General features: G+C 45.4%; 1 long non-coding RNA gene across 1 annotated transcript in view; it reads left to right on the plus strand.

Moving 5' to 3' along the window:
- The first annotated feature begins 294 nt into the window (after positions 1-294).
- The window catches only part of LOC128315586 (uncharacterized), a 99,340-nt gene continuing 80,397 nt past the window's right edge, over positions 295-19,237 (plus strand). The window contains exons 1-3 of the long non-coding RNA XR_008298491.1: positions 295-467; positions 1,648-1,810; positions 8,111-8,555. This is a non-coding gene — a long non-coding RNA (uncharacterized LOC128315586). The remainder of the gene's footprint in view (positions 468-1,647; positions 1,811-8,110; positions 8,556-19,237) is intronic.

Here is a 19,237-nt window from a genome sequence, read left to right on the forward strand (position 1 = left end):
TAAGAGAAAAAAGTGGCCACAAACAGCGTTACTGGAAACACATGTCGGAACGTGTTAGAAAGTGACTCCTGCCAGGACCATCCTGGCCCCTAGACGAGTCTGTTCTGCTGTCGAGAAACACATTCCGCCCCCGAAAAGAAGCGCTGGTGGCACGCACACGCGCACGTCCACCCCGGTGCACGCCCACCCCACGCGCGCACGCCCACCCCCACGCGTGCACGCACGCACACACCCCCCGCGCACACATCCACACATCCCCCACGCACGCACGCACGCACGCAAGCGTGGGGAAAGACGATCGGGGGAAGCGTAGTAGTGCCGCCTGCCTTCATTTCTACTAAGATGTGTGACTCAGCCAGAGAGAGACGAGAGAGGAGGCCGTTCTTAACGTTTACTTTCCTCCTCTTTCCAAATGTAACGCATGGCCGTTATTGAGGATACTGTTGATAAGAAAAACCGAGAACAAGGTACTGTATTTCCCCTAATTCCACCACGCAGGGATTGCCCCTGCGAACATCTTGGTGCATCTTCTCCCAGTCTGTTTTTGGTGCATGCATGTGTATGTGGGCGTCAGATATAGAAACACATATGCATGGGAAAGGATTTTTTTTAAACTTTCAAACCGCATTTCACGGTGCAAACTATTTTTAGCCTGGTTTTTGTTTCAGTCTATCTTGAGCATCTTTTTCATCGTCTCGTGTTACATCATTTTAAGTGGCTGAATCGTATTCCATCACCTGACAGCACCACACGTTAATCATCTCCTATTATTCGATGTTTGGGCTGTGTCACAGTTCCCGTCTCTCCCCTCCCCTCATAAAGCTGTGTTGTGGAAGCATCCTGACTGTTGGTTCTGGGGTTGAAAGGGCGGGTGTGTCCGCTGGCTTGAGCGTGACTATGTGAGCTCAGCAGCACCTACCTCCGCTTTGGGGTAGGGGGTTTGGGGGGAGGTGGAGAGAGCAAGTCCTGGTAGCATCTTTGTCAGCATGATTTTATATGAATTTGTCACAACAGGAAGTAGGACGAAGGGGCTTGCCTTGAGTATCTTGGGGTAGTGTGCAGTTTCAGATGTGTGCTATTTTGAATATCTTGAGTGAGTGTAAATACAGAACCTTCAATCAAAAACTTGAGTACGCGTTCTAAGAAGTTGGAATACAGCTTGAAAAACACCCCAGGATAGGATTCCAGTTTTGTGCTTTTCAAAAAATTTTCAGCCTTCGAATTCCGCCTGTGATGCTAGTCATTTTGTTCCGATTGACCAACATGAAAAAAAAGGCTTTGGAAGGCACAATGTACTTGGCAGTATGTGCATGTTGTAGGATCTAAAAACTGTGTCAATGAATAGCACAGTGAAGAAAACTGTGGAGTCATTACAGTCACGTTGAAGCCTGGAAATCATGCATTTTCAGTGCCATCTTTGGGAAAGAGGGAGGAAAACGTGGCACTGAGCAGCCTGCCCATATTGAAAAAAAATTCCAGCCCACGGAGACACAGCCATTGGGGTGGATATTTCCTTGGGAGCAGCTGCTATTGCTACGGCCCCATTTGGCCCACCCACCTACCAGGGACACTTAGGGAAACCCATGTCCTTGGGACCTGAATACCAAGAAAGTGACCCAACTTTGTGTCACACTCTTGTCTTTCCAGAGCCCAGAGGACTTGCTGAGGGAGCAGGCTTGACCCAGGAGGTAGTCTTAGAAGCACTGTTATGCGCACAAAGCTTTATCCTGATTTGGGGAGCCGCCTAGTGCTATCGTCCCCTTGCTCAGGTCTAAGGGCTGGACTGTAAGTAGTGGATCCCTTCTGCCTGGTGAGTCCCCATCACCTAAGAGGAAAATTGGTTGGCTAGAAGCCAGGGGCTGGGGTAAATAGCGACTGGCCTTGATAAGGTACCCACCTGCCTAAGGATAGAGCAGCTAGGCAGGCCACGAGCTGGAGGTGGCCTTTGGTTAGAGCAGGTTCCAGCGAGCCCTAGAGTCTGTGTGCTATGGCTCTGTCAGGGGTAATAGTACCCCCTCCCACAGCTGGGCAGAATTTGGAGGGAACCCAGGCCACCTGGAGGGATTCCACAATGATTGGGGTACAGGGAGGAAAGGGTAGGTCTGTGCAGATAAGGTGGCGATTGGGGTGATTCCCTCTGCATACCTAGTCACTCTCTTTCCCATCTGCTTTTCGTATCGCCCACACCCTCTGTGTGCTGGGCAGCACGGTAGGTGTTTAGTGTATAAAAACAAGATGTTGAGCTTCAGGAGCCTGTAGTCACTAAACTGCAGAGGTAGAGAACCCTCTTTAAATTTTTTTTTAAATGTTTATTTTTGAGAGAGAGAGCACAAGCGGGGGAGGGACAGAGAGAGAGGGAGACAGAGGATCTGGAGAGGGCTTTTTGCTGACAGCAGAGAGCCCATTGTGGGGCTTGAAGTCAAAAACCGTGAGTTCATGACCCGAGCTGGTCGGACGCTTAACTGACTGAGTCACCCAGGTACCCCTATAGAGAACCCTCTTAAAATATGTTATCACAGTGCAGTGTGAATACAGTAGCAGGAGGAACCTCATGCAAAACATAGTGTCGGTGCAGGTGCCATACTGTGTCATATGTTATTTCTTCTACTTAATGATTCTTAGTGTTGCCTTCACAAATGGATTGTAAGTGCTTTTAGGCTAGAGACCAGGTTTCTTCCTGTGACCCTTGCGTGAGCCTCATTCAGTTCAGAGTTCATGGTTAAGTAGTGGTTAGTGCCTTTAAATTGATCAACCAGTCTTGAACCCTGTGACAAGAATGTGCGTGGGGCTGAGAGGGTTGGATATTATAGCCCCACCCTCTTTTGGGGGGAGGAGGCAGAAAAGCTTGGGGCTGGGGGAGAGAGTTGTTAACTCAGGCTCTGATTTCTGAAATGCCTGTTAAGGGGCGCTTGGGTGGCTCAGTCAGTTAAATGTCTGATTTTGGCTCAGGTCATGATCTCACGGTCTGTGGGTTCGAGCCCCGTATCGGGTTCTGTGCTGACAGCTCAGAGCCTGGAGTCTGCTTTGGATTCTGTGTCTCCCTCTCTCTATGCCCTCCCTGCTCATGCTCTGTCTGTTTCTCTCTCTCTGAAAAATAAATAAACATTAAAAAAAATAAAATAAAATGCCGGTTTAAAATGAATTGCACATCAGCTGAGCGGCTTTGAGCAAGTTACTTAACCTCTGTGAGGTTGTTTCCCCTCCCTGTAAGAGTTGATGATGATGCTGACCTCACAATATCTGGGGAGCTGCTTTAGAATCCTGCCTGCCCTTCTCAGGACTCCAGCTTTTCTGATTCCCTTTGTCTTCTTTCATCAGGCACAGCTCTTTCTAGAACCAGTCTTCTCCATTCTGTTCTGAACCGGACTCTGTGGAGGTCCAGAAAGGCATTAGTCTTTCAGGTTCACTTTTTTTTTTTTAATTTTTTTAACGTTTATTCATTTTTGAAAGACAGAGACAGAGTGTGAGTGGGTGAGGGGCAGAGAGAGAGGGAGACACAGACTTTGAAGGAGTCTCCAGGCTCTGAGCCATCAGCACAGACAGAACCTGATGCGGGGCTCGAACTCACAAATTGTGAGATCATGACCTGAGCCGAAGTTGGATGCTTAACCGACTGAGCCACCCAGGTGCCCACTTCAGGTTCACTTTTAAGGAAAAAAGGAGGAGTTTTTAAAAAGTGCTTTGGTCTCCTACAGGCTTTTTGAAAGACTTAGTGTATAACTAAGAATAAAGGAAAGACCAAGTGACTTTGTGCCACAGAGGGCTATGTAGTCTTTTTAAAAAAGTATTTATTATGAAAAGTTTGTTATGAAAAGGTGGAAAGAATAGAAGTAGTAGAATGAACACCCAGCATCAAAACTTTTTGATTGTGATAGAGTACATAGGACATAAAATTGGTAAAATTTGACCATTTCTTTTAATGTTTGTTTATTTTTGCGAGAGAGAGCACGAGCGGGAGAGGGGCAGAGAGAGAGGGAGACACAGAATCCGAAACAGGCTCCAGGCTCTGAGCTGTCAGCACAGAGCCTGACGTGGGGCTCATACCCACAAATGATGAGATCATGACCTGAGCCCAAGTCAGATGCTAACCGACTGAGCCACCCAGGCGCCCCTTAACCATTTTAAGTATACAGTTCAGTGGCATCAGGTACATTCCCAGTGTTGTGTAACCATCAGCACCCTCCACCCCTAGAGCATATTCTACATCCCATACCGTAACCCAGTGTTCATTATACACTAACTCCCCATTTTCCCCTCCCCCCAGCCCTGGTAACCACCCTTCTAGGTTCTGTCATTATGAACTCAGATGTTCTATGTACCTTATATAAGTTTACCACCTAAATTAACAGTCATTAATACTTGGTTATATTTGCCAGATTTTTTTTTTTAACTGGTACATCTTAAAGTATATTAAGGGGTGCCTGGGTGGCTCAGTTGGTTAAGCATCCAACTTCGGCTCAGGTCATGATCTTGCAGTTTGTGAGTTTGAGCCCCGCGTCGGGCTCTGTGCTGACAGCTCAGAGCCTGGAGCTTGCTTCGGATTCTGTGTCTCCTATCTCTGCCCCTCCCCCACTTGTGCTCTCTGTCAAAAATAAATAAACATAAAATAAAAAAAAATTTAAAGTATATTAAAAACATCATGACATTTCCCTAAAAGTTTCCATATACATCTCTAAGAATTCAGAATATATTCCTAAATAACCTCAACAGTGTATATCACAGCTATAAAATTTGCATTAATTCCTTAATATCATCTAATACCAATCCATATTCAAATGTCCCTAGTTGTCCTAACAATATCTCTCACAGCTGGCTTATTCACAGCAGCACCACATACTGTATCTGTTTGTTAAGGCTTTTAAGACATTTTTATTCTAGAACTTTCCTTCGCACTTCTTCTCACCCTTATAACATGGGCTTGTTGAAGAAACCAGGCAGCTTGTCTGTAAACCCACCTTCTGGGTTGGTCTGATTGTTGACTTGCGTTGTTTCAAGTCGCTCCCCATCAGCTACATTTCCCATCAGTGGAGGTTAAACCTAGGAATTGATTAGATTCTCCTGTGGCCACACTGCACCCCTTTTGTTGCCCCAAACCAGGCGGTTCATCTTGTCTGGTAGTCCCACTTTGGGTCCCTCTAATGCTTGGGGCAGAGCTTGATCTGGGGGTAACAGGCTCCTACCTGATCCTGCCAGTGTCAAGTAACACTTTCCTTTTCTATGCTCTTGCAAGCGAACAATTCATGGGGTAGTATTTTGGTGCCATGTTGAATATCCAGTTCCCTTCAAACCATTGCATCCACTGATGTTCCCCGCAAAGAGATGATTTTCTAATTTTTGTTCCTTCTACATTTATTATCTAGAATTTGTAAAGAGTTCTCCCTCCTTGCCTGGGACTGATTCCCTGAAACTCAGTTCCTCCTGGAAAGGTGGGATAATGCAAAATTCTGTGCTTTTCTTTACTCATTTCAGAGTGAGGAATTGAAATTGTTTCATCTTCAGGAGGCTGAAGCATGAATGTGACTGATGGTTGGGGTTTCTTTTCCTTTGTTTCCTGTGCTTTTTCTTGTGATCCCTCAAGATCACAAGATTTTCTTATTTCCTATTTTCTTCAGAAATAGGCCGGAAGCACCATGTGTGGGGCCGTGAGGTCTTCCTCAGCAGTGGAGCCCTCTACTTGGAATTTTTCTCATTCCAGGAGAGTTCCCTGGGTGAGGTGGAGGGAGGGGGAGCTGTGGAGAGAGCAGTAAGCCTTATTTCCAGATCCTGTGTTTGTTCCATTTTTGGAATGAGCTGGGAGGGCCTTTGGAGGGAAGAGTGTCATTATTTCTCAAGAGTTCTTCCTCCTGGCTCTGTGCTTGTGGGAGATCATAGATTTCACCAGCCTCTTCCTGAATGTTTGAGTATTTCTACTACTTATTTTTGCCCTGCTCCATATGGTTAACAGTGGGCTAAATGGTAAATGTCATTTACCTAATATTTATGGAGCATCGTCCGTGGGTTTCATCCTTGGGCTAACTCCAGAGGAGATGCCCCTTAAGAAACTCGCTGTTTAGTTTGGGAGGGGGAGAAGCGTTCACACATAGGAAGTGGAGTAGAGAACAGTGATAGCCCAAATAGACTTATAAACTCTAGTTGATTGTCTGGCCTGGTACGAATCATTTACTGACCACTTATTCTGTATTAGGTACTTGGCTTTAAAATCTCTGGAAAATAGATATTATCATTCTGTATTTCAGACAGGGAAATTAGAGCTCAGAGAGTTCACATGACTTAGCCAGGACTACACAGCTCTTCAATCCAGGGGCTCAGCTCCTTGTGTCTCAAAGCCTGTACTCCATTCACCACACCGTGGTGTTCTGTTTCCAGTTGTTAAGAGACACAGGAATTTAGAGAAGATAGGAGACTGACTATAGTCATTATTCACAAGGTATTTGTTACTTTGGAATTTTTAATTCTTCCCCTTTACATGTAATTGTTAATAATGTACTAGCAACGTATTAAATATATTATGGTGGTAACAAAAGTCTTCATAGGAAAAAATATGCCCATAATCTCTTTAACCACTTTAACGTATTTTCAGTTTCAAAAATGTCTTCCTATCTAGTCTTTGCTTATGGGTGTTGGTAGTCCTACATACTGTTAATCACAAAGCACATTTTTCATGTTTTCTTGCTTGGCTTTATGCATGTTATAAACACCTTTATGAAGTCTTTACACTTACAATTTTAAAGACTAGATAATATTCCATTGCGGAAATAAGAAGAAAGCATAATTTATTTAACTAATATCTTTGGGTTTCATCTGGGCAGTTTCTAATTTTTGTTATCTAAAAAAGCTTAAGTGAGATTTTCAGTGCCATTTTCTTTGTATCCTCTTGTGACTTCCTCCTTAGGAAAATTCCCAGCAGTTGCTTACCTCGTTCAAAGATTTGAACTTTTTTTTTTTTTTTTTTTTGTGCATTTGACACAGTTTACTTAACAGCTCTCCAGAAGGTCCATACACCATTCATTGCTACCAATGGTGGATGAGGTGGCAATTTTTCCAAACCTTGCCAGCATTGGGTGGTCTCTCGGCTTGTGTTTTACTCTCTGCTGACCTACAAGGCATAACATGGTTCTGTAGAGTTGTTAATGTCTATACCTTAGATTGTTGGGTAGCTTGAATATTTCTCCACCCTTTGTCTACTTTTTGTGCTTATTCTATATGAATTGTCTATTCTTAAGCTTTGCCTGTGACTTCTTGGAGTCTTTGTAATAGTTTTATGTTTTATAGGAGATATTTTATATATATGAGTCAGGACTTGACAGAAAATAGATGGCACACTCGGCTGGATCGTTCGCAGAGAGTTTAATACAAGGAATTTCTTAACGGTGTGGGCAGGGTTGGGGAACTCACAAGGATAGAGCAGCCCTCTGGCTGAGCATCAGCCTGCCCTGACCACTCTCATGACTCAAGAAGCAAAGAGGGAGGGGCACCTGGGCGGCTCTGTCAGTTGAGCATCCAACTTTGACTCAGTCCATGATCTCAGTTTGTGAGTTCAAGCCCCGCCTCAGATTCGCTGCTGTCAGCACAGAGCCTGCTTTGGATCCTTTGACCCCCTTCTTTCTTTCCCTCCCCCACTCATGTTCTCTCTCTCTCTCTCTCTCAAAAGTAAATAAACATTAAAAAAAAAAAAGGGCAAAGAAGGAGCAGGTACCAAGATCTGATAAGGGATGGTATATGGGGGAGCTCCCTGACAGGAGCAGTGGCTTTGAGGGAAGGGCCTGGCCAGCCCAAGATGACTCTTCAGGGAGGGGGTCAGGAGAAAAAATACTTCCCACCCACCACTCTTTCCCTCCTCTCACTTGCTGGGGCCCTGGGGTCAGATCACTGGCTCCCTTACAACTGTGTTTCCCAAATGGTGAAGTGATTTTAGGAGATAGAGTAAAACCTTGGATTGCGAGTAACTTGTTCTGCAAGTGTTCTGCAAGATGAGCAAACATTTCTAATAAATTTTAACTTGATAAACGAGCGATGTCTTGCAATATGAGTAGTATGTGATGCTTAACATCACATGATCACCACTGAGCCAATGGTTCTTCTCTCTCTCTCTCTCTCTCTCTCTCTGCAGGATTGTGGGTAATTGTCTCCTATGCTCAGATGTTCGGTCTCAGGCCGTGGCGTTTGGCAGAAATCAGTGATTTTTCAGAACGTTGGAAGGTGCCCACAGTTGACACTAGTGTATCCTTTCTTCAGAGCACCTATGGACAGTCCTTTGCTTTTCCATACAAGAGGAAGCTTAGGAATGCTTCGCTTCATTCCAGGTCAGGCTGCCTGCAGATATAGACCCTTTCTTCTGCCTTATTGCCAGTTACATTACATACAGCATATGACAAGAGTTTATCGATACTGGACGGTGGTCAACATCCGTGAGAGCGAATACAATGGTCCCCATGCAGAAAAAGCCTCTACTGAGTCAATAGACAGCAGTGATTCCGTTAGTGATAGTGAAAGTTGTCCTACACAATAACCCTCCAATTTCGTCTCCATCACACCAGCCACGAAAGTTTTCAAAGGTAAATGCAGTTTGATTTATTTTTCTTTATATTTTGTATTTTCTTTATTATTTTGTATTATACTACAGTATTGTTATCATTTTTATATGAATATTTTGGGGTTGTGGAATGAATCATCTGAGTTTCCGTTATTTCTTATGGGGAAATGCGCTTTGATACACAAGTGCTTTGGATTACAAGAAGTTTCCAGAACGAATTATGCTTGCAAACCAAGGTTTTACTTATGTAGATAAAGGTTTTTTAAAGTTTAAAAGTCATGTATTAAAATACACACACATTAAATGTTTTTATCTTATTTATGTAATAACATATTGGTAAAATCCATTATTTTATAGTGTTTGTTTTTAGTAAAGGCTAAACTATATATTTAAGTTTAAAAATGGACTTGATTTGGTGGAGTATGTGGGATAAAGGAGTACAGGTGGTGTGTGTGCAAGGCAAAGCTGACTGAAGTTTGGAGAAACCTGCTTGCCTACAGGGACTCCCCACAGCATCTGATCCTTTGATCTCTGATCTCTCCCTCTGTCTGTCTCACACACACACACACACACACACACACACACACACACACACACATCTGAAATAACTGTCCTGGGAGATCAAGGGTTCTTGATCACCAAGAGTCTCTTGTCCCTCATGTCCCACGGTTACAGAGGGGTTGCAGAAATACGACAGAAGTTTGTTGTGAGGCCCCCTCACCTAACTAATGGGAGAGCCAGAAGGGGAGCCTTGCATCTGCTTAGGCTCATCAAGTAATGGAGCAAGTGCTGGTGGGCAGCCCCTGTGTCCCCATGCCTGGAAGCCGAACCCTGGGCTGAAGTGTGCTCCCACAGCAGGACCAGTGCGAAGGAAGAAAGGGGATCCCAGAGTCTGGGTTCACATTCTGGGCTGGGGGAAGGACATTAAGCACCACCTCCTTACTACAATGGCTCCATCTTCCTGGGGCATGGAGGGGCACCCTAATGGGGCTCTAGCTGGTGTTCATTAGCTAGACTCCTTCCCCTTCCCACCTGGGAAAGTTCATTAAAAGCCCTGCCTGCCCCCAGCCCTTCCCCTCCGCCTCAGAAGGGGTGTACTTCTGGCAGCCATTCAGTAGAACAGTGCATTTGGTGTTATCTCATCCTGTCCTCTGGGAGCGTCTGCTGTACGCCGAGGAGGCCCCAGGCATGTCCCTCTGTGCCTAGCATCTACAGGAGAAACCAGAAGACATTAGGCAAAAGATAGATTACATTATGATTTATTATGTATCTTACTATGTACTCAGTGAAGTGGTTTGCTAAAATCTCTTTGAGAAGTGACTGTTGCTTTTGGAAAAGTTTGAACAGTGATTTCAGGTTTGAAGTTTTGCAAACTTGAACTCTGGAAAGTGTTCCCTGTCCTCAGCCCTGTAGGTTGAAAGATGAGGCACCCCTGCTTGCCTGGGGTAGACCCAGTTTATGTCTGTTTGACCCTTTTTCATTTTAAAAAGCATCCAGTTGGTTTGGACAATAAATTTAGGGCCCCCTGAACCACAGGTATATATAACAGTCTCTAGAAAGAGCATATAATTAGGGGTCTGAAAGAGCTTTCAGAAGTCTCTTAATTCATTCTCCTGCTGGAAAGCAATAAGCAGAGCTCCCCACCTTTCCCCCTGCCCCTCCAGGAAGATCCCCTTGCCTCCCTCACAGGTCCTGTGTCCAGCTATTTACAGGTGTTTCAATGGGAAGATGTTCTTCACCTTCCTCCCCTTCTCTCTGCTCAGAATTACCTGATAAGAGATCAGAAAATCCAGGATTCTTAAGGGAATGGCCTTTTGTTCAGACTGGGAGAAAGCCCTTGGGCTTGAAGACAAGCCCAGTAGGTAACTTGTTCCCTTGGTTTCCTTGTGATAAAAGGAATGGGATCTGGAGAACCTACAGAGAGAAGGAAGCCCACAGAAGTGGCAGAGCTGGGTGGTGACCACCCAGGGTCCAGATGACGTTTAACCATCTGGGCTTGACCGGCACCTTACACACCACAAGGCCCGCTGGCTCATGCTGTGCCTGGACCCTGCCCGGGCTGTTTGGGGAGTCTCAGTCTAACTCTTGTCTTCTTTCTGCCTCATCCCTACCCTGTTGGTCAGCTGCTTCCTACTGAGCAGACAGGGGACCAGAATGGACATGTCCCTGGGTTGAGGGTTTACTTCTCTGTTTTGTTATTTGGGGAACGATGGGCTTAATTTTACCTAATTATGGGACATTTGTTGTGTTCTTGCTGTGTGGCAGGCAGGTGTCCATGCTAGGTGCTGGAGGTACCGTGGCCCTGCATCCTGACCTGCCCCAAACATGCAGTGGGTTTGTAGCATGGTGTTCTGTCTGATCTGAGGGCACAGAGAAAGGAGCCATTGTTCTGCCTTGGCTGTGGGATCTGGTGGGGGAGGCTTCAGAAAGGAAGAGCATTTGAGCATAGTCTTAGAGGATGAGAAGGGCCTCTACATGGTGGGTGAAACAGGAAGGGCTTTCCAGGCCAAGGAAAATGCTTGAACAGATGTCAGAGTGTTTGAGGAATGGGCAGAATTGGGTGGGATAGAGAGCTGGTGGACTTTGTAGAGTCAGTGCAGAGGTGGGCAAAGAAAGCCTTCTAGAGTCTCATAGACTGGCTGTGTGGCTGTGGGCAAGTGAGTTCACTTCCCTCAGCCATAGTTTCTTTATCTGGAGAGTGGGAATAATATAACCCACTTCATAGTCTTGTTGTGAGAATTGAAGGGTATATTGAATATAAACCATTCACCACGGAGTCTGGCACATAAATGCTCACATAATGTAAAGTATTGGCACTGCTCTACTAATAAAAGTGGATTGTTCTTTTCTAAAACATATGGCATGAATCGCTGGAGTGAGTCAGCAATGCTGCAATCCCAAAGCAGGTCTGAACCTGTGATCTCATTTAGGAGGAAACTGTCTGGAACAGGATGCTAAGAGAAGAAAATTCACGTGGCTGCCTTGCTCAAGACTCTGCTGCCATCTTTCTGTGACAGTTGCGTTGGGCCAGCAGTGTGGCTCTTGACATCGGCTAATGCATTGAATTACTTTTTATTTCGCAAATGTGTATTGTGAACCTGCCATGTGTCAGGTCTTGGATCCAAAGTCTTAGTAAGAATAGTGGCTAATGGTGATGGGGAGGTAGAGAGTGGGGAGAAAACAAGTCAGTTCTTTCCAAAACTAACTTTATAAATTCACAAAAGTATTTGGAGGCCATAATTTAACTGCTTGTTGTTACCCTCTATTTGGAAACTTGGTAAGGTATGGGGGACGATTTCTTTGTTTTTATCTCTTTCATTAGAGTGTGAGCGACTCAAGAGTAGCCACTGTAGGGACCAGGTCACATTTGTCCATTTGGCCACTCAACAGATAGTTATTGAACACCTACTATGCACCTAGCACTGTTCTCCGAGCTAGCATTAGCTGTTTAAGTGGTCTTGGAGATCTGAAGAGCTCTTTCCTGATTATGATTACCTTCAAGAGATATTTTTTGCGTTAGAAAGAACCAGCCTCATATTTTCCTGCTCACAAAGACTTGGAAAGAGAAAGTAGAAAACCGTGGACCTGTATTGTCCTTGCTGAAATCAAATGCTCCTTAGGGCAGTGATGGGAAGGGATATCCCCTCACTACCCCATGCTGTTCCCTTAAGGACAGCCTCCTGGACTCTCCCATTCTGTGCATCAGTGCAGGTGATGGGGTGGCAGTGGGTGGTTTCAAACTGTTTATGAAATGAGTAACTGCTTACTCCCCGCTGCTGCCACCTCCACACTTTAAAATTAGTCTCTGCAGAATGAAGCTTATCCCCTTGTATGTTATTGGAGGAAATGGCTGCCTCAGACAGGTTACGGAGACTAAAGAATAATAAAACTAATTGAACAGTAGCAGTCACCATCATTTTTGAGTACTTATAATGTTCCAGGCAGAGTAGCACTTTTCATACATTATCTCATTTAATCCTCGCTACCACTCTGTCAAGTTCATACTGTCTTCTGCATTTCTCAGACAAGGAAAATTAAAACCAAGGGAACCAGTGAGACCAGTCCCTGGTCACACAGCTGATAAATAGAAGAGCTAGGAGTTGACTCCTTTCTCTCAGGCTTCAAGTGCCTTCACCCATACACTGGTGGAGGGGTCGACTGGCTTTTCCCCTTGACCTCCATCCACCTCTTCCTTTTCCTGCTCCTCTTCTCTCCTTCCTTCCCTCTCCCCTCCCCTTCCTCCCTGTCTTTCTTAAAGATTCTTCACTTAACCAAGCCAGGCTTAGAAAACCCTGATGAGCTATCATTGGGGCCATTTCTAGCAAGGGACTCCCCCTTGGAACTGCAATGGTTAACTCTGGCCTGGTCCTTCAGAGATGAATGACTTGGCCTTGGGAGGCGGCTATTAGTCCTCCTTTCTAATTAACAATCACCACCACTGGCTTTCATCCCCGTGCTAACTAGAAGAGTGTGTGTATGTGTGTTTGTGTGCACAGCTCTTTATCTCCATTTCCTGTTTCATATTTAATTCGACATTTTTTCCAGTTTGTAGATGTGGAACATGTGTAAGGTTGGGACATGGTCTGTTAGTAATCATTCCTGCATTTTGGGGTTGGCTTCCTCCCATTGAGCCCAACCAAAGGCTCTTGGATCCTAATCTTCTTGCCTCACATAAGTTACTTTGTCCTGATCACCTTGGTTTCTGAAGGAGCTGCCTTCTGAAGGGCAGTGGTTTTGCCTTGCGTGCTGCTTTCTAGCAGGTCTGGGGTGGGTTTTGTGGAGCAGGGAAAGAGCAGGTAGCATGGACTGCTGATTTGATAAAGACTGAAGGCTCTGGGAAAGACCACCTCCCCATCATGGTTGTGATCAGTTTGGGCGGAAATGCAGCTCCAGACCTTTGGTCTTTGTCAAGACTGGATGAGAGTCATGGTGGATGTTATATGTTCACTTTCTGCCATTTCTCTGAGTCCTCAAGGACCAAACCACATTGGACCAAACCAGCCCTCTGAGGCGGGGCTGCCTCTGTTTAGCAGCACAAGTTTGTAGACCTGCATCATGGAGTGTGGGAGTCCAAGCCACTGGAGAGGATGGGGGCAGTGGGGACTGGGGAAGCTCTGCCTCTTCATTGGTTCCTCCTGAGCCTAGCAGTGGGTCTCTGAGGCACATGGAAATCCTTTTGGGTTCCCAGGAAATCCCAGGGACCCCTCCCCATCTCGTAGCTGGGAGTTGGGGTTCAGAGCTGCTATCTAGGGGCCTGCTGAATGCCCTGATCTTCCTAGTGGTAACATCTCTTATCCTGCTAACCTGAGCTTTGGCACTCTCCTGGTCGTCTCTAAGACACTGAGGGTTTTTTGTTGTTAGTAGCCTCTGATTGCTAAGGATTATCTCAGGTATAGAATGGAATCAAAGCACTTGTAGAAAGGGAGCTAATAAGATGCTTACCAGTCTGCCTGATCTGGGAAGGACAGAACCTGATCCTAACCTAATCCTTGGAGCCTTAGAATATGCTTGTGGTAGGGGGGTTGGGGAGTCTTGGGACCTCTGAAGCTGCACAATTCTCCATGTTTGGGCACATGCATTTTTCTAGGGCAAGGGTCCGAGGCCTTCTTGAGCTTCCCAAGGTATCAGGATTTTTCAAAAAAGTTAATCACTGATCTAATCCCTTCCTCATTTCACTGAAGAGTGCTGTAGAAAAAGTTCCAGTAGAATATGGAGTAAGGTTCAGAGGGTGCAGAGGGGCTTTGCTAAAAACACTTCGAGATCTCATACTTGAGTGTAAATTTTGATGATAGGTGGGGAGACACTCTTAGAAGAGTAGATGTGGTAGAAATAAAATAGGTTGGGGTGCCAGGATGGCTCAGTCGGTTGAGTGTCCAATTCTTGATTTTGGCTCAGGTCATGATTTCATGGTTCGTGGGTTCGAGCCCCATGTCGGGCTCTATGGAGCCTCTTTGGAATTCTCTCTCTTCCCCCCCCCCCCCAAATAAATAAGCTTAAAAAAAAAATAGTTTGTATTTCTTTGCAGACAGAAGTAATCCATTTTTATTATTCACTCTTTGCTTTGAGGATGTACAGGGAGTAGTCTTAAGTATAAAGAATTATAACCAGCCCAGACTCCCTGACTTTGAATAATCCATTATAAAAGTACAGTTCCTTTTATCATAATGTTCTTATCTTCTGTTTGTTTCTGAGCTGAACAGAAATGCCCTAAGCTACACCCCAGCTGTAGAGTTTCTAGACCAAAGGCTACTGTTTTCTTCCTGCAGGAACCCTGGGGTGTTTGGGGGTTAAAAGGCCTGGCCCAGCCATGTGTGTTTAAAAAACAAGGCTGATTCCGCAGCCGGCGGCTCCAGCCTGACTCCATCCTGCTGTTAATGGAGGACAGAGGACCACTTATAGCTTCCTCTTCACCCCATAACAAATAATACGGTGCTCCCCCAGGCCTTCCTGCGCCCCCAACCCCCACTGCCCTCACAGTGGCGGCAGCAGCAGGCTTAGTCCCAGCCTGGTTTCTCTGCAGGTCCTGTGGTCAGCCCCCACCAAATGTCTGAGGCCCAGCTCCTCTCCGTGAGAAGCCTCTAACAAGCCACATTAATAGAGTGGCAGGCAGATCACCTTGCCTCTGTCTTCTTGGCCACTCCAGAGCCTCCAGGGCAGGGTGGAGGCATTTGTTCTGCAAACAAAGCTTGGTCCACTTTTGAGCACAATCTTCTGAGACGCCTCCTCTGGGAAGGCCTCCCTGACTGCTCTAGCCCAGTTGGTTGCATCTTTGTTACATTCATTTAACACATATTTGTCATGTGGCCTTTATCACAACCTGTGCATACATGATTAAGCATATAATATTAAATAATAATAAGTAATTCCCATTTACTGCAAATCGCTATGCATTCAGCTTGGCAGTAAGCATCTTAAATGAAATGTTTTATTGATTGAGCACAAGAGTCCTGTGAAGTTGGTACCTTTGGTATCCCATTTTATAGACCTGGATATTGAGGCGTTTCTTGATTTCCTTTTCTTAGCTTTTATCACTTTCTGTGGTCACATTATATATTTATTAGTAACTTGTTTTATATCTGGCTCCCTTATTATACCGCAAGCTCCATGAGGGCAGGGGTTTCCCTTCTGAAGTGCTGGAGGCCTGGACTGAGCAGTACCTCGTACCCAGGAGGTACTCAATAGATGCTTGTTTGAAGGTTGAATGAGACACAGGAGGCTGTCACTTGTCCATGGCCTCACAGCTGGTCAGCAGTGAAGCTGGAATTTGAACTTGGGTCCATGAGCGCTTCTTAAATGTGTGAGTTCTTTTCCTCAGTGAGACCCTTCAACTCCTTGGGGTAGAACCCAGTCTTCCCTGAAAAGGTACACAGGCTTTAGAGTGGAATCCACCTAGGTCCAAACACTGGTTCTGCCATTCACTTGAGTGACACTTGGAAAGCTGCCTGTCGTTTCTGAACCTGTGTGTCCACATTTCTGAAATGTGCCTGGGTTGTTTGGAAATTTAGAGATAATATAATACATGGGTTGCCTGGTTTATCATAGGTACCCAGTGAAATGACAGCTAGCATGAACCTGGGCTCCTCCTAACTTCTCAGGACGTCAATGGACTGGGTTGAAAAAGCTTAAAAGTACGTTTTTCATCTTTTCTTAGGTTATGAAATGAATACATGAATACATGCTCATTCCAAAAAAAGAAATTAATGCAGAAATCAAAAAGTGGAAGTTTTACATCCTCCTTTGCCGTCAAACCCATGGTTCTCCCCAGAAGTAACTACTATTGATATTTTGGTGTATATGCATTTACCTAAATAATACATGTTTTATATAAAATTATACAAGGCATATTATTGTGAAATTTGCTTTTTTTTTCCATTAAGCTTCCCCCCCCCCATTTGGGGGCTTTTTTCTGTGTTACATTCAGAATTGTCTCAGTTTTCTTCTTGATGGCTGCACAGCATTCCTGGAGTGGCTGGACTATAACTTTTGTGACCATTCTCCTATTGATAGCCTTTGAAGTTATTTCCACTTGGTCTCTATTTCATACAAGGTGGCAGTGAATATTTTTTCTCTTATTGCTGAGGAACAAAGCCCTTAAAACTTAGAGGCTTAAAACAATAATTTATTATTTCTCATTTTTCCCTGGATCGGGTGGTTCTTCTGCCTTGTGTAGCACTGACAAAGCTAGAGGGTCTGGCAGTTGAGTGGCTGGCCTTTGGTGCTGGCTGGCTGTCACCAGGAACACGTTGGCTCTCCTCTGACTCATCTTTCCACCTGGCTTGGGTTTCTCACAGCATGGGGCTAGGTTCCAGAATGTCACTTCTGCCATATTCTATTGATCAAATCCAGTCACAGGGCAAGTGCAGATTCAAGGCGGTGGGAGACCAGCTCTACCTTTTGAAGTGGGAGCAGCCTGTGTGCCTCTACAGGGAGGGTAGGAATTGCTGGAGGCCATTTTTGGAGACTGGCTACACACGTGTGTACATGTGTGTGTGTCCTTGTTCTTCATACAGCTTTGTAAACAGGTGGTTCAGGGCCTCATTCAACAGCTCTGCTGCTTGCCACCTCCCTGTGAAAGGCTTTCGCAGCACTGGTGAGCAAATTATTAACCCTGTATGATCTTCAGGCTCATTACTTACTTAGATAGGTTTTCAGAGGGCTCTGTAATTCCCAGTAAGAGGATGTTCTGCACTTTACTGGAATTAGAAGACCAGCTCTGAACTCTGAGCCCATTTGCTGGGCTGGAAAAGCCCATGTAGGAATGAGGTGGGAGTGGACTGTGGGTAGTGAGGTCAGGGAATAAAATCTCTGTTTAACGTCCACCTGTTAACATACTTTTCAGGCTTTTCCCTCTTGTATTCCTACTTTCCCACGAAAGGAAGTTAGGAGGATATAGGAAATGATGGCTCTGACGGAACAGTCCAGGGTTTAATTCAAAGACACTCACTGGTCATGGTTGGTCCCATTGTTTTTCCAGCTTTGGATCCAAGCTTCGGTCTCCTAGACTTCTCACATGAGCGTGGCACACAGAACTGTTTTGGTTGTAAGAGACAGAAAAGCCAAACCACACTTTGGCTTAAGCAGGAAAATAACAGGTATTTACTGGATCACATACTAAGATACCTAGGAGTGGAGATAGGAATTGGTTGGGTTCAGGCTCAAAGGTGACACTCTTCAACCCTAGACCTGTCTCTCAGATATCCTTCCATACCTTATGCTCCTTGTGAAGCAAGACAGTGGTGGCCTGTGGCCCCTTATCCTTTCAAGTCTAAGTCCAGCTAGACAGAACGCCTGCCTCTGGCTCTGCATTCACAGCAAAACCTCTGTGGCCCATTGGCGCTGGCTCCCTCGTGGCCATTTTCCCACCTCTGATGTAAGCCCCACGGCCCAGGGAATCTGGCACAGTGACTGGCTCAAGCTGTGACATGGGTTCCACATGGAGGTCAATGTTTTGGAACCTCATCTTGACCATGGGGGAGGGGAGGACCCCAAACAAGCCCTGGGAGCTGTTTCCTGAAGGCAGAGGAAAGAACATTGGGGATGTCAAGGACAGAAGTCATTGTCCCTGGCTTCTCCATGGTGCACGTATATAACACGGTCATTCATTTAGGATATAAAATCTACAGTGTGTATGGGGGGATTTGGGAATTCCACCTATCCTCAGGTAAAGCTAATTCGCCTCTTCCCAGGACCAGCAGTAGCAAACAAAAAACTTGAGAAAGTCCAAGAACAATTACAAATGATTCCAAAGCCTGGCTTTAGTCACGATTCCAAAGCCTGGCTTTAGTCACGGGTTATATGGTCCGCTTATCTCCCTTCACGGAGTAGAGAGGAAGAAGCCAGATGTGACCCCATCTCCGGCCTTCTTGCCTTAAGGGAAGATGTCTGAGTGGTGAAAAGGCCAAGAAGGGAGGGAGAGCCGGAGCTAGTGGGGAGTGAGTGCTTCCTTGCTTCCTTTCACAATCCAGTTACAGAATTGGTCTTTGTAAAGTTGATTATCTTTATTGCAAGTTTTATCTGTGTGGGTTTCGGTGAAGGGTGCATATTTTCTTCAACCACAAACCTAGACTTTGGAGAAGTAAACGTCCTTCTTTGCCCGGCTTGGCGAACAACCCTGGGATGTGCTAACAGGCCCGATGAGATCATTAGCCTCCTATTAATCCTTTCATGGTTTACTGTTTTTTTTGTTTTTTAGAGAACACTCAGGTAAACTATTTATTGTAGAGAAGAGGGATGCTGCTCCCTCCCCCTGCTTCTCCTGCTTCATTGCTGTGGCTTATTTAATGGGCAATAGGTGCAAATAGTGTAAAACCTGAAAGGTGCAAGATGCTGTGTGGGAAAGTCTGTCGTCTCTGGAACCTCTGCCCTGGCCTCACTCAACACCCCAGAGGCAGTCCCTGTTACCAGTTGCCACTGCATCCTTCCTGAGAGAGCCCACACACCATCTCTCTCTCTCTCTGTCTCTCTCTCTGTCTCTCTCTCTCTCTCTGTCTCTCTCTCTGTCTCTCTTTCTCTCTCTCTCTTTTTCTTTCTCTCTGTCTTAAATAGGCTCCATGTCCAATATGGGGCTTGAATTCATGATCCTGAGATCAAGAGTCACACACTCTACCAGCTGAGCCAGCCAGGTGCCCCTGCCATCTCTTTTTTTTTTTTTTTAATGGAAAAATGTACCACATACATATTACTGAATGACAACTTATTCATTGG

Source organism: Acinonyx jubatus, chromosome A1 (assembly GCF_027475565.1).
Source record: "Acinonyx jubatus isolate Ajub_Pintada_27869175 chromosome A1, VMU_Ajub_asm_v1.0, whole genome shotgun sequence".
NCBI lineage: Eukaryota > Metazoa > Chordata > Mammalia > Carnivora > Felidae > Acinonyx > Acinonyx jubatus.